This window comes from Dunckerocampus dactyliophorus, chromosome 14 (genome assembly GCF_027744805.1).
Source record: "Dunckerocampus dactyliophorus isolate RoL2022-P2 chromosome 14, RoL_Ddac_1.1, whole genome shotgun sequence".
NCBI lineage: Eukaryota > Metazoa > Chordata > Actinopteri > Syngnathiformes > Syngnathidae > Dunckerocampus > Dunckerocampus dactyliophorus.
This window is the reverse complement of record NC_072832.1, coordinates 28,439,092-28,451,786: the sequence shown is the minus strand read 5'-3', so window position 1 is coordinate 28,451,786 and position 12,695 is coordinate 28,439,092. Positions and strand designations below refer to the sequence as shown.

At 42.6% G+C, this 12,695-nt stretch overlaps 1 long non-coding RNA gene across 4 annotated transcripts; it reads left to right on the top strand.

Moving 5' to 3' along the window:
• Nucleotides 1-3,020: 3,020 nt before the first annotated feature.
• On the top strand, nt 3,021-11,835 carry LOC129193661 (uncharacterized). Of its 4 annotated transcripts, none has more exons than XR_008573587.1 (5): nt 3,021-3,673; nt 5,012-5,415; nt 5,927-6,077; nt 6,275-6,534; nt 11,356-11,835. It is a non-coding gene; the product is annotated as an uncharacterized LOC129193661 (long non-coding RNA). The 4 variants fall into 4 exon arrangements; XR_008573588.1 differs by lacking the exon at nt 11,356-11,835 and adding an exon at nt 6,761-7,195 and having other exon boundaries at nt 5,247-5,415; XR_008573586.1 differs by lacking the exon at nt 11,356-11,835 and adding an exon at nt 6,761-7,195 and having other exon boundaries at nt 6,315-6,534.
• The last annotated feature ends 860 nt before the right edge of the window (nt 11,836-12,695 follow it).

Here is a 12,695-nt window from a genome sequence, read left to right as displayed (position 1 = left end):
AAAGAAGGAAACTTCTCCTGTTGCTTCTGCCAACTTTATTTATTGAACGCGACCACCAGACAGCAGCTCAGAACACACACACATCTCTCAGCATCGTCTCTCCTTCCTGCTTGCCCACAAGGCAAAGGTTAAACAAGCCCCACTACATAGCTGTCCAGCCAATGCCTGTAAGAAATGACAGCGTTTATTTCCTGGTGTGCACTGGTCAATACTGTAATGCCGCTTGTTGTGGGGAAGGAGAGACTCACGTCGCCGATGCACTTTAATGGCTTTATTAACAGCGGAGAACACTGCAGGACTTTACATCCACGCCAACATAAACACACTTCCCAACTCTCTCCAAACTCACAGCTAGCACTGAGCCTAGCTCTCCTGCTCGGGACGCCCACCGTCACTTCCCGTCACTTCCTGATGAACTAAAGCTGTAATGACACTCTGCCGTATAAAAAGTAAAATATTAAAAACAAGCGTAAGACATTACTAGCACAGCTTTGTTCTGTGGGTGGTGGATATATTCTATCAGTTATTATTAAGCCTCTAGCTTCCTTTTAGTAAGTAAAAACCTTGGCTATGATTGCACTACATTGTCATGTAGACCTACAAAGTACACTTGGAAGAACAAGAGGTGAATAAATGTATTGCAACTGATGTGAAACTGATGAGGGGTAGGATTAAATAAGCTTTGCTTCTTCCTACTCCTTTTTGGACATGCAAAATTGTGAATTGTACTATGTGATGTGCTACTGTTTGACTCATATGCATGTTCAGGATGAATTAAAACCATGAACCATGATAATAACAAGCCTAGTAGTGCTGTACAACTTTTATCCGCAGTCCGCAGTGCCCTCTACTGGTCAACATTATTATTATTTTTTTTCCCTTTTTTTCCCACTACTTGTCAACATTCAAACTGGACGCCAACCTGTCTATAGAGGCCAACTGTCTATAGCGACACAAAATGATGCCACATCATTTGATAGAAATGAAAATGATCACCCTATAGAGGGGGGAAATCAAAGACACCCCAAAAATGAAAGTGACACTGGTCCATTTAGCTAAAATGTCATTGTAGCAACTCAAAATGATTCTCAGTAGTTTGTGTGGCCCCCACGTGCTTGTACGCATGCCTGACAACGTGGGGGCATGCTCCTAATGAGACTACGGATGGTGTTCTGGGGGATCTCCTCCCAGATCTGGACCAGGGCATCCATGAGCTCCTGGACAGTCTGAGGAGCAACCCTAATGTCCCAGAGGTGTTCTATTGGGTTTAGGTCAGGTGAACGTGGGGGCCAGTCAATGGTATCAATTCCGTCATCCTCCAGGAACTACCTGCATACACTAGCCACATGAGGTCGGGCATTGTGGTGGACCAGGAGGAAACCAGGTCCCACTGCACCAGCGTAAGTTCTGACAATGGGTCCAAGGATTTCATCCCGATACCTAATAGCAGTCAGGGTGCCGTTATCTAACCTGTAGAGGTCTGTGCGTCCTTCCAGGGATATGCCTCCCCAGACCATCACTGACCCACCACCAAAGCGGTCATGCTGAATGATGTTGCAGGCAGCATAACGTTCTCCACGGCATCTCCAGACCCTTTCACGTCTGTTGCATGTGCTCAGGTTGAACTTGCTCTCATCAGGGAAGAGCACAGGGCACCAGTGGTGTAGTTGCCAATTCTGGTGGTCTATGGCAAATGCCAATGGAGCTCTACGGTGCTGGGCAGTGAGCACAGGGCCCACTACAGGACGTCGGGCCCTCAGGCCACCCTCATGGAGCCTGTTTCTGATTGTTTGGTCAGAAACATTCACACCAGTGGCCTGCTGGAGGTCATTTTGTAGGGCTCTGGCAGTGCTCATCCTGTTCCTCCTTGCACAAAGGAGCAGATACCGATCCTGCTGAGGGTTGAAGGACCTTCTACAACCCTGTCCAGCTCTCCTGGAGTAACTACCTGTCTCCTGGAATCTCCTCCATGCGTCCAGGTACCGCAGTGATGCCCTGGTCCAGATCTGGGAGGAGATCCCCCAGGACACCATCCGTAGTCTCATTAGGAGCATGCCCCCACGTTGTCAAGCATGCGTACAAGCACGTGGGGGCCACACAAACTACTGAGAATCATTTTGAGTTGCTACAATGACATTTTAGCTAAACGGACCAGTGTGCTGCATCATTTTTTCACTTTCATTTTTGGGGTGTCTTTGATTTCCCCCCTCTATAGGGTGATCATTTTCATTTCTATCAAATGATGTGGCATCATTTTGTTACTAATACATCACCCACTTATTATCAGGAAACATATTCAACATCATTTTTCCCCCAGTTTAGATCTGATGTGTTTTCCAAGTGTTCCTCTCATTTTTTTGAGCAGTATATATATACAGTATATATATATATATATATTGATCTATAAATATATATATATATCTGTCTCTGTCTCTCTATATATACAGTATATATATATATATCTATCTCTATCAATTATTTGAAATATTTCTATTTTCATCACGGAATTGACATGTGTATTTTTACTATCCTGGATTTTTGTTCTTTTTTTTAAGTGATAAAAATGAATGTTTCTATATATATATATATATATATATACTGTATATATATATATATATATATACACATATATATATATATATACAGTATATATATACATAAGCATGTATCCAACCTGACATTCATCCACTGAAGCAACATCAAACGTTTTCTCAATTCTTTTCCATTTTTACTCTTTTTTTCATTTTTATAAAATAAGAATAACATTTAAAAAAATACTAATGACAAAATGAATGCTTGATATCAACAAATGAATACAAGATATTAGTTATTTTGTACTACACCCACAAAAAGTATGATTATCATCAGCATTCCAACTTTAAAGAAGCAGATAGCGTATGTATAGAAATGCATACATTAGAGATGTAATAGAATCAATCCATCCAGAAATCACTCAGTTCATCTCTTTGTCTGCCAGTGGAAAGTAAATATTACTGTCTTTGTAGGACACAATCTTTCATGCAACCTTGGCATGGAGTACTCTCTATACTATCCAAGTACAAGTGTACTCCTACACAATCAGTGTGTGTTGCATGGAGTACTACTGTATCCTGTACAGTATATACTGTAGTATAGTGTGTACAAGTGTAGCATTGTGTGCTGTTTGCCGTCCAGGAGCAGCGTGACCAGCTGAGACGTATTTATTGACGTATTTTCAGCCACTTTGTGTTTCATTGCATAGTATAACTGCTGTTTCACCATGCATATGACACTAAAACTCTTCAATCAATCTTGACTTGAAACATGCTTTCCTCGCCTCGAGCAGTGAAAACGTCTGCAGTGTTCTCTGACGTCCAAGAGAGCACCCCAGGAATGACATAGTTGAGGTTGTCTAGCCTCCATATGGCGTGCTTTTACACCCCCCCAGTAGGTGCATTAAACACATTCCTGGCCGGCAGCACCAGAACGGCCCCCACTCAGGTGTGTTTACAAGGTACGCAGGCTAGCAGCACCCGACCAATAGGGAGGACAGCCAGGCGGGTTACTCATCTCTCCTGGGTCAAAGGTGACGACCTCTTCAAGCAAACGTGGAGGCGGAGCCAGGCGGAGGTGGCATGCTAGCACAGACATCATCATCATCTTCACCCCTCCACAGGATTTCCTCCAAGAAGCAGTAAGTAGCCTACACGCTAACAAACAAATAATATTGATGCTCTTTTAGACAAGTCACTTTCACTTTTTACACGGGATATGAGCGTCCCCCCCCAAATGCAGAAATGCTACAGTCCTGTCATGTTAAGTTCTCATCCCGTGCTGTGGTAGTAATCATTCTTTAAAAGTGTGAAGATAAATGGTCAATAACTATGCTTCATTTATGTAATATTAAAAGGCTTGGTTAGCATGAGGATGTTTCTCTGGGCTCACGACTGCCACCAAGACTGAGCTACGTAAAAATGTACGCCGTGCACGTAGCGCAGACGTAACGTTATATCCGGTTCCGTTTCATGTACATAAATAAATAGAATAAAACACATAAGATGCAGTTAGAGTCAGTGTAAAAACCATAAGTAGACGGCAATGATGGATTCTTCTTCAGGAATCAGGTTTTCTTTCTAAACGGGGAAATATCATCCATCCAAACGTATCTTCCTAGCAAGCGTGTATTTTTTCAGTTCAAAAAAAGAAGAGAAAGAAAGAAAGAAAGAAAAGAGAGCTTATTAATTATCCACTTGCATCGTGGATATGATAGAAGAACAAAAAAGACAGATTTTGTTGTTATTGCTCACATTTCTATCTATCTTAATGTTTTTGGGAGTGGAGGGGGGGATGCTTGCTGCCATAAAATAGATGGACGGATGGCGTAGATTATACATGCCTAACCGCCCAGATGTAGACGCATTGTGCACATGCGTACAATTCAGTTGAACCGATTGCGTTCCGGGTACGTATTGCACAGTGACACAGCCTACGTCATATTTTCACTCTTTTAGATAAGTTCATTTTCACTTTTTACACATTCTAGACGGGATATAACCACTTCCCTTGTCCCAGAATGCAGAAATGCTACATTTCAGCTTATGAACCAGGAAGTAGCCTGCTAGCTAAAACAATACTTTTTAAAAGCTCTTTATACAGTAATTATTTTCCTTTTTTGTTGTTTTACTCACAATGGAACCTTGTTTCCTGATGAAAAATGGTACAGTCCTGTCATAAGTTATCCTCCATCAACCAGGAAGTAGCCTCTTGGCTAACAAACAGATGGACAAACAAACACAAATACAGCCTACCCGATATTTTCACTCTTTTTAGATGAGTTAATTTTCACTTTTTATGCAGTTTAGACAGGATTTGACCACTTACCTCGTCCCAGAATACAAAAACGCTACAGTCCTGTTGTCTTGTACGTTATCCTCCATCAACCAGGAAGTAGCCTGCTAGCTAAACAAAAAAGTCAGGTAAACAATGTGAAATGTGTACAGTTTTTGTAAAGTAATGACTTTTGTTGTTTTAGTCACAGCCTGCCTGAAGAGGAAAACTCATCCAAGCCTCCCTGACCAAGGAAGTAGCCTGCTAGCTAACAAAAAGACAAATATGCTCCTTTTGGAGTCGATGATGTAGCTTCAGTGGCAGCGGAAGCATAGTGTGGCGCTCAAGATGAGAAATGCTACGATGCTGTCATCTTCTACCAAGCAACACATGCGCATTACCTCTGACCTCTACCGAGTGCTGTTCTATTTTTTTTAAAGCTGTGATGAACGCATGAAAACAAACGATATGACACGTTTCCATCGCTGCACCACGTCACCAATTGGCAAATAGCGTGTGGTGTCCTCCCATGGACACCGCCAGGACACCCTTGCTTCAGTTGACCTCCAAACCCGTGAAAAAGCTGCCCGCAAAGGTGGTCTGGGACAGGTGAGAAGGCCATCAGGCCATCAGGCTTCTCAACGAAGCACTCACACACGCCGCACGCAACACACACACACACTCATAGCACTTTATTTATTTATTTGTATTATTTATTTGTATTAATGTCTCTTCTGTTGTTGTTGCTTAATTTATTGGTATTTATGTTTCTTATGTTCTTATTCTTATTCTTTCTTGTGTTTTCTTTCTTTTCTTGGGAGAATGAACAGAATAAGATTTTCATTGCATGGTATAACTGCTGTTTTACTATGCACATGACAATAAAACTCTCTTCAATCTTGAATCTTGAATCTTGAAAAGGAACATACCTTCACTCCCCAGCACTGCACAAAATAGTCTCTCCTTTTTTAGCCATAGAAATGGATTATATAGATGCAACATTAGCTGCACCTGCACATATTTACTGACATCCATTTAAGCAAAAGTACACGTTTTAGAATGTTGCCCATCATCCACAATCCTTACACACACGCCTTTCTCTTTTCTGTGCACTCTAAAGATATAAAAACAGATGAAAAGGGCAGCTAAGAATGCACGTAATGGGACACCAACTGGCAGCTCAGCCTCATTTCCGGACGTGACGTCATCAGGGTGACAAACGCTTCTCCGGGGAGATGGTGGACATGCTTCAGTATATTTTTCATCCAAAGGTAACACTTTACAACAAGAACAATACACAAGATTACAGTAGTTCATGAGGAACGAACCTACCTAACCTCAACCACTACGCATTAGTTCCTCATGACTTCTTCATGAGTTCCTCAGTAACTACTGTATTTTTGTGTACCTTATTGTAAAGTGTGACCCATACAAACTGTAATCTTGTGTTGCTGCTGGATGTTCACAGTGTCCCAGTGATACTGTGAGTTTGTTTTCTTCTCCAAAAGACGAAGGTTTAGGACGACAATGGACGAAGCAAGTGCAGAGAACGAGAGACAAATGGACGCCCGCCTCGAGTTCTGTCCTTTGCTGTGATCACTTCACTGATGAGTGATGAAAGTACGCTACAAACGCATCTTGTAAAAGGATGCTATTCTGCTGGTACACAGGAAAAAGAAAACTTCAAACAACGAAGAACAACCACTGCGTCAAAGTTGGCAGAAGAGAGTAAGTCATGTCTCGTTTGCGTAATGTCTTCTAAACGCTGTTCCATGTTAGCGACAGGGCTGTTAAGTGTTACATAAACATGATTTCACAGCCATATGTTGACATGTCCATTGAAAGATACAGGCTGTAAGCACCCCTTTACGCTCATTAAGAAGCTGGTTTAAAAGAATCATGGAAGGATGAGCAGCTCCAGAGTCATTTCCACTTCCCATTCTGTGTTTTGAAGGCCACCAATCTTCATCTCCATGTCTTAAGGCTGAAGTCCAAGTTCTGTTTCATCTCCAAATGATTCTTCCTCCTCCAAAATGACTGACACGTGGCTCAAATCTTGGCTATCATCACTGTAAACATCCTCGGTGTCGTTTGTTTACCTGATTGATCCCGAAATGAGACGGCCCTGTGAGAGCTACTTTGTCATGTCCCATAAATGTCATTTTTTCCAATTTGCCATTGGCTTTCCAAATGGAACAATGTAGAACCTCATTCCAAACAGTATGTAACATATTGAAGGATCTTTGAAGAGGTTCGAAGTCAAGATTCAAAATGCAAAAGGGAGAAATGAGAGTGAGACAAAAAATGTTTAGTCTCACAATAAGCAATTTATTGCAAGTATTTATGTACTCTTAAATACCTCATCAATAATGACATCTTCTTCCATGAATATCATGTAGCACTCAACATTATTATGTTTTCTGATAAATGATGAAAATAAATCAGTCATATTGAATAAATAACCAATATTTATTTCTGTAGCGCCTTACCAACAGTCAGTTTACACGACCTTGTAAATCCTTGTAAATAAAATCTATTCTTCAATCACTATACAGTACAATATCACTGATTAGATTTTCACATCAATACCATCACTAACAAATTCATCATAAATAAAACCAATGATAATAAAACACATAAAACACAGAGCCTGGTTTTATGTAGTCATAAATGATGATAATCAGTGTTTTGGTAAATGAATGAATAAGACGCATAAGAGCGAGCGTGATGCTACTTTCAAAGGCAGGTTGAAGTGTAGCGAACATGAACACTTTGGCTCGTGGGGCTCGTGCAAACAGCAAAAAAAGACTAGCGAGTAAACACACACCAAAGTGCAGAACATAGAAACGGCAGCACGTGAGGCTTTATTTGAAGCGGTGAAAGTTGTTGACAGCTCTTCTTTCTGAACTAGCGCTCGGTCACAGCGTCAATATCAGATCAACCGTGTGCAATCACACCCAGGCATTGTTGTTTTATTGCCATGGTCTTCACACCTGGACAAGCACAGGAATGCTGACACCCCCCCACTCACCTCAGTCATGCATGAGCTGTCTGCTGCAGTAAAGTGGAGTTGACGAAAGTAAAGCAACAGAGGAGTCTGCCTTCTACCCGTGTGAATGTTGAAAGAAAGGAAGTATCATGACCGTGTTTGCGAAGTCCATTTCCTGTCTCCTGTGCAACGCCAGCGATCAATCAGCAGGCCGGAATATGATATCATGTTACAGCGTGACTGCATCTTGCATCACTGCTTTACATGCCCTCGTTTTTTTACTTCCTGGAAAGTACAGAAAGATCTAAAGGGGGGAAAAAAAGTTACAAACTTCTCCGAAGTTTCAATCTCACCCCTCTGGGGATGGCTGGTCCACACAGGCAGCCAGTTGGTGGAGTCTCAGCGGGACAGACACATACACCACATGTACTGGGACACATGGACCAAAATAGTCCACTCTTCTGTGGAGACTTTGTATGAGATGTTTGGCATTGGTGCCCATCTCTAAGGTCAGTAGCCCCTTTCACACAGCCTTCTTCCCTTTCACATGACATCTATTGCTTGTGCTGACAATGCTAAGACGTTTTGCTTGATGGCAGCCATGTTTTTTCAACCTATCTTGCTCAATTGTGACCCATGTGCTTGTCTGCCCCCCAAAGAGGTTGTTGTGGCTGTTTTTGGGAACCTCCGGGGTTTAAAAGCAGCACCACCATCTGGTGGCTTTCTCATCAACTGGCGGGTCTGGACCCAAAAGCAGGTCACGGGGAAAAAACAAAAATAATGTAATGACCCAATGTCTGTAAACTCACCTCACGTTCTTGTCTGCACTATTCACTTGCTACACCTCCACCAGGTGCAAGACATATTTCTGGGTGACTTTGTCAAACCTGAGTGGGAGAGGATGGACGTTGATTGAGTGAGACATGAACACACGTCTTTCTCTTTTCTGTGCCTTCTAAAGATAGAAAAACAGTTAAAAAGAGCTTTTTGGAGGTGTTTTCATAGGCGGGGTGGGTGCGTCACATTACCTGCATTCATTAGCTGCCTCTTTTTACCTGTTTTTATATCTTTAGAAGGCACAGAAAAGAGAGAGACGTGTGTTCATGTCTCACATAAGCATGGTGGATGATGGGCAACATTCCAAAAAAGTACACTTTTCCTTTAACGTGCCATCCGGCCAACACACAGCTGTAGATATCTGCTGGAGAAGAGCCATGAAGAGACAGCGTCTCGACATTCTTTATGGAAATACAGTCAAACCTGTCTTAGTGGCCACCTTTATAGAACGGCCACCTGCCTATAGCGGCCACTGAAAAATCCCCCACAGCAAATTTACATGTTATAGACCCTGTGTATAGCAGTCACCTGTCTAACGCGGCCAGCGGCCACCCATTTTGTCTCCCTTGGTCAATATCTGACCGCATATAGCGGCCAAATTACCAACTCAAGTAGAAGCTTCATGCATGAAAAAGTTTAGTTTTTCAATCAATGAAGCCGTCGTGTGTAGACTTTAATTACTGAGTCCTAGCTCAGTCACAATCATTCACAAGATCCACACAAACTGTCAGTTGTTCCACATAAAAAAGCCGTCTTCTTTTGAGCTTGCTATTTCCTGGTCAAACATGTAACTTTAAGAGCATTTGCACCAAAACATTACCGCAAAGTATGCTGGGAACAGGACGTGCTCCCAGCGACGCTACAATAAAAAAAACATACGCTAGCATGCATGCGGCAGCGGGAGCAAAACTGAGTTGGGTTGTACTTAATTGAAGTATTTTAGAATGTACTCACGTTATTTTTCATCAATCCTCACCCACAAATCCATCAAAGTCCTCATCTTCTGTATTCCACACAAACAAAGCCGTCTTCTTTTCCGTTCGCTACTAGTCTGTTAACTTGTCAGTGTTATTCAGCTCCGAAGCAAAGAAGGAAACTTCTCCTGTTGCTTCTGCCAACTTTATTTCTTGAACGCGGCCACCAGACAGCAGCTCAGAACACACACACATCTCTCAGCATCGTCTCTCCTTCCTGCTTGCCCACAAGGCAAAGGTTAAACAAGCCCCACTACATAGCTGTCCAGCCAATGCCTGTAAGAAATGACAGCGTTTATTTCCTGGTGTGCACTGGTCAATACTGTAATGCCGCTTGTTGTGGGGAAGGAGAGACTCACGTCGCCGATGCACTTTAATGGCTTTATTAACAGCGGAGAACACTGCAGGACTTTACATCCACGCCAACATAAACACACTTCCCAACTCTCTCCAAACTCACAGCTAGCACTGAGCCTAGCTCTCCTGCTCGGGACGCCCACCGTCACTTCCCGTCACTTCCTGATGAACTAAAGCTGTAATGACACTCTGCCGTATAAAAAGTAAAATATTAAAAACAAGCGTAAGACATTACTAGCACAGCTTTGTTCTGTGGGTGGTGGATATATTCTATCAGTTATTATTAAGCCTCTATCTTCCTTTGTCTTCCTTACATTGTCATGTAGACCTACAAAGTACACTTGGAAGAACAAGAGGTGAATAAATGTATTGCAACTGATGTGAAACTGATGAGGGGTAGGATTAAATAAGCTTTGCTTCTTCCTACTCCTTTTTGAACATGCAAAATTGTGAATTGTACTATGTGATGTGCTACTGTTTGACTCATATGCATGTTCAGGATGAATTAAAACCATGAACCATGATAATAACAAGCCTAGTAGTGCTGTACAACTTTTATCCGCAGTCCGCAGTGCCCTCTACTGGTCAACATTATTATTATTATTATTTTCCCTTTTTTTACTTTTTTTTCCTCTACTGGTCAATATTCAAACTGGACGCCAACCTGTCTATAGAGGCCACCTATCTATCGCGGCCACTTTTGCAGACTCCCTCTAGTGGCCGCTATAGACAAGTTTGACTGTACATCACAAAGCTTATTCTCTGTTAAATTTATTATTGGCTGTCTGGAACAGATCAACTGGATTTACATGACTTTTTGTTTTGTCTGACTTTTTGGAACAAGTTTATGACGAAAACGGAGGTTCCAGTGGACCTGCTCAGCCAGGGTTCCAAGCGTGGCTGACGTCATCGCAGCGTGCTTGTAACATTTGAAGGAGACAGCTAGAAATGACAAACATATGCTTACGTTTGTTGCAGTGTTTTACTCCTCAGTCTCCACTTGGCTGTAGCACTCCTTATGCTTTCCTTAGTCTCCTTTTTATGCTGCCCTCAGTCGCTTTTTGGATACAAGCGTTTCTTTTTCCAATGCCCTCAGTCTCCTCTTGGATACGAGCTCTCCTTTCTACACTGCCCTCAGTCTCATCTTTGATACGAGCGCTCCTTTTTACGCTGCCCTCAGTCTCCTCTTGGATGCAATGTGTCCCCTTGCCAAGAAGGAGACCATTGCTCACCTCTAATGTGTGTTCAATGCCTGGTGTCCATCTCCCTCTTAAGGTGTGCACGTGGTGCCCGTAGAGGCTTTGTGAATGGTTGCGTAAATGTTGTGCGTGTGGGCCGATACAGACGGAACACGCCCATGACGCCGCCTCGCTGACTGCTTGTGTCTTACAGGAAAACGATGACTTCACGTCTGCCCTCTCCCCTTCCGTAAGATGATGCATCCCTGAGGGCCGACAACCAGGAGGGCACATGGAGACCTCTGTGGGTGAAGTCGGTCTCTTTCTTTGGGATGTGACCCATATCGTGCACAAACCGGTGCTTCTGCATTTCTAGTCGTGTGCAAATAAACGGTCTTTAAGGCCACAGACACGTCTTGCCACACAGTAACACGCCCTTCTATTTAGGGTTAGATGATACGGTGCATTTAGCTGTACAATACATAAAGATACTGGAACTGTAAGCCCCCTCTGCCTCTTATGGGTGTGCCCCTCAATTTGAGAATCACCAGTCTAGGCTGAGAACCGAAGATGACCGGACGTCCAGTATCGGATCTTTGATCTTGATTATAATCACAGTAAAACTTGATGTTATACGTTATTTGTACATAAATACAACAATATCAATTACAATGGAAATGACTTTGTAGTATATGATTGACTACGCATCTGCTGTACGTGCACGTACATGCACGTACGTGCACGTACATGCACAGGCTACCACAGCATTCAAAAACATGTTTGCAAAACAGAACCATTCATTAAAGTGTACGTCAATGATATGATTTCATTTACAATTCAATTCTAGAGACATTTTTTTAAGTTGTCCCAATGTATGAATGGATTTTTCATGAATAGGACGCTGCCTCCTCAGCGCACCCTTGTCCCCCCCAGTGTATGTGACAGGGGTCACAGAAGGTGAGTCATAATTTACCACTGTCATTATCATTAGAGCACTGCCGCATGCATAATGAATGCGTTTACTTGTTGTTCCTTTCCTTGGCCTCGACTTGTCTTTGAATCGTGGCAGTCACCTGGAGACGCGCAAGACTCAAATTCATCGTTAATCACACTGATGTTCCCTACGGGCGCTCATACCCCCCTCCAAAAAAGAAAAGGGGTGAAATAATGTGTCATAAAAGTGAAGTAAATCTTCAGCGTGTGGCTAATAAGAAGCTGGATGAAGCCCAGGGGCCAAGTGGCAGACAGAAGGCTGAAATACAGAAAATGTTCACTCTATTTTTAACCTTGAATCTTAATCAACACCCCCAGCTCACCCCCAAACCTTCATAATTGAAACAGATTTAGACAGCGGAGTGTAAAAAAAGAACACTCTCTGGCTTTGGAAGATTAATCAAGCAGCAGCAGCGGAAGCAGCATAAGAAGTACTTGGTGCCAACCTGCTCACAAGTGATGCTCAACAAAGTATGTGATTACTGCTTATGCTCATGAGCAAGATAAAACTGTGCCAATGTTGCCTCATTGGCAGCAGCTTCCTGATTCATCCACTTTGTC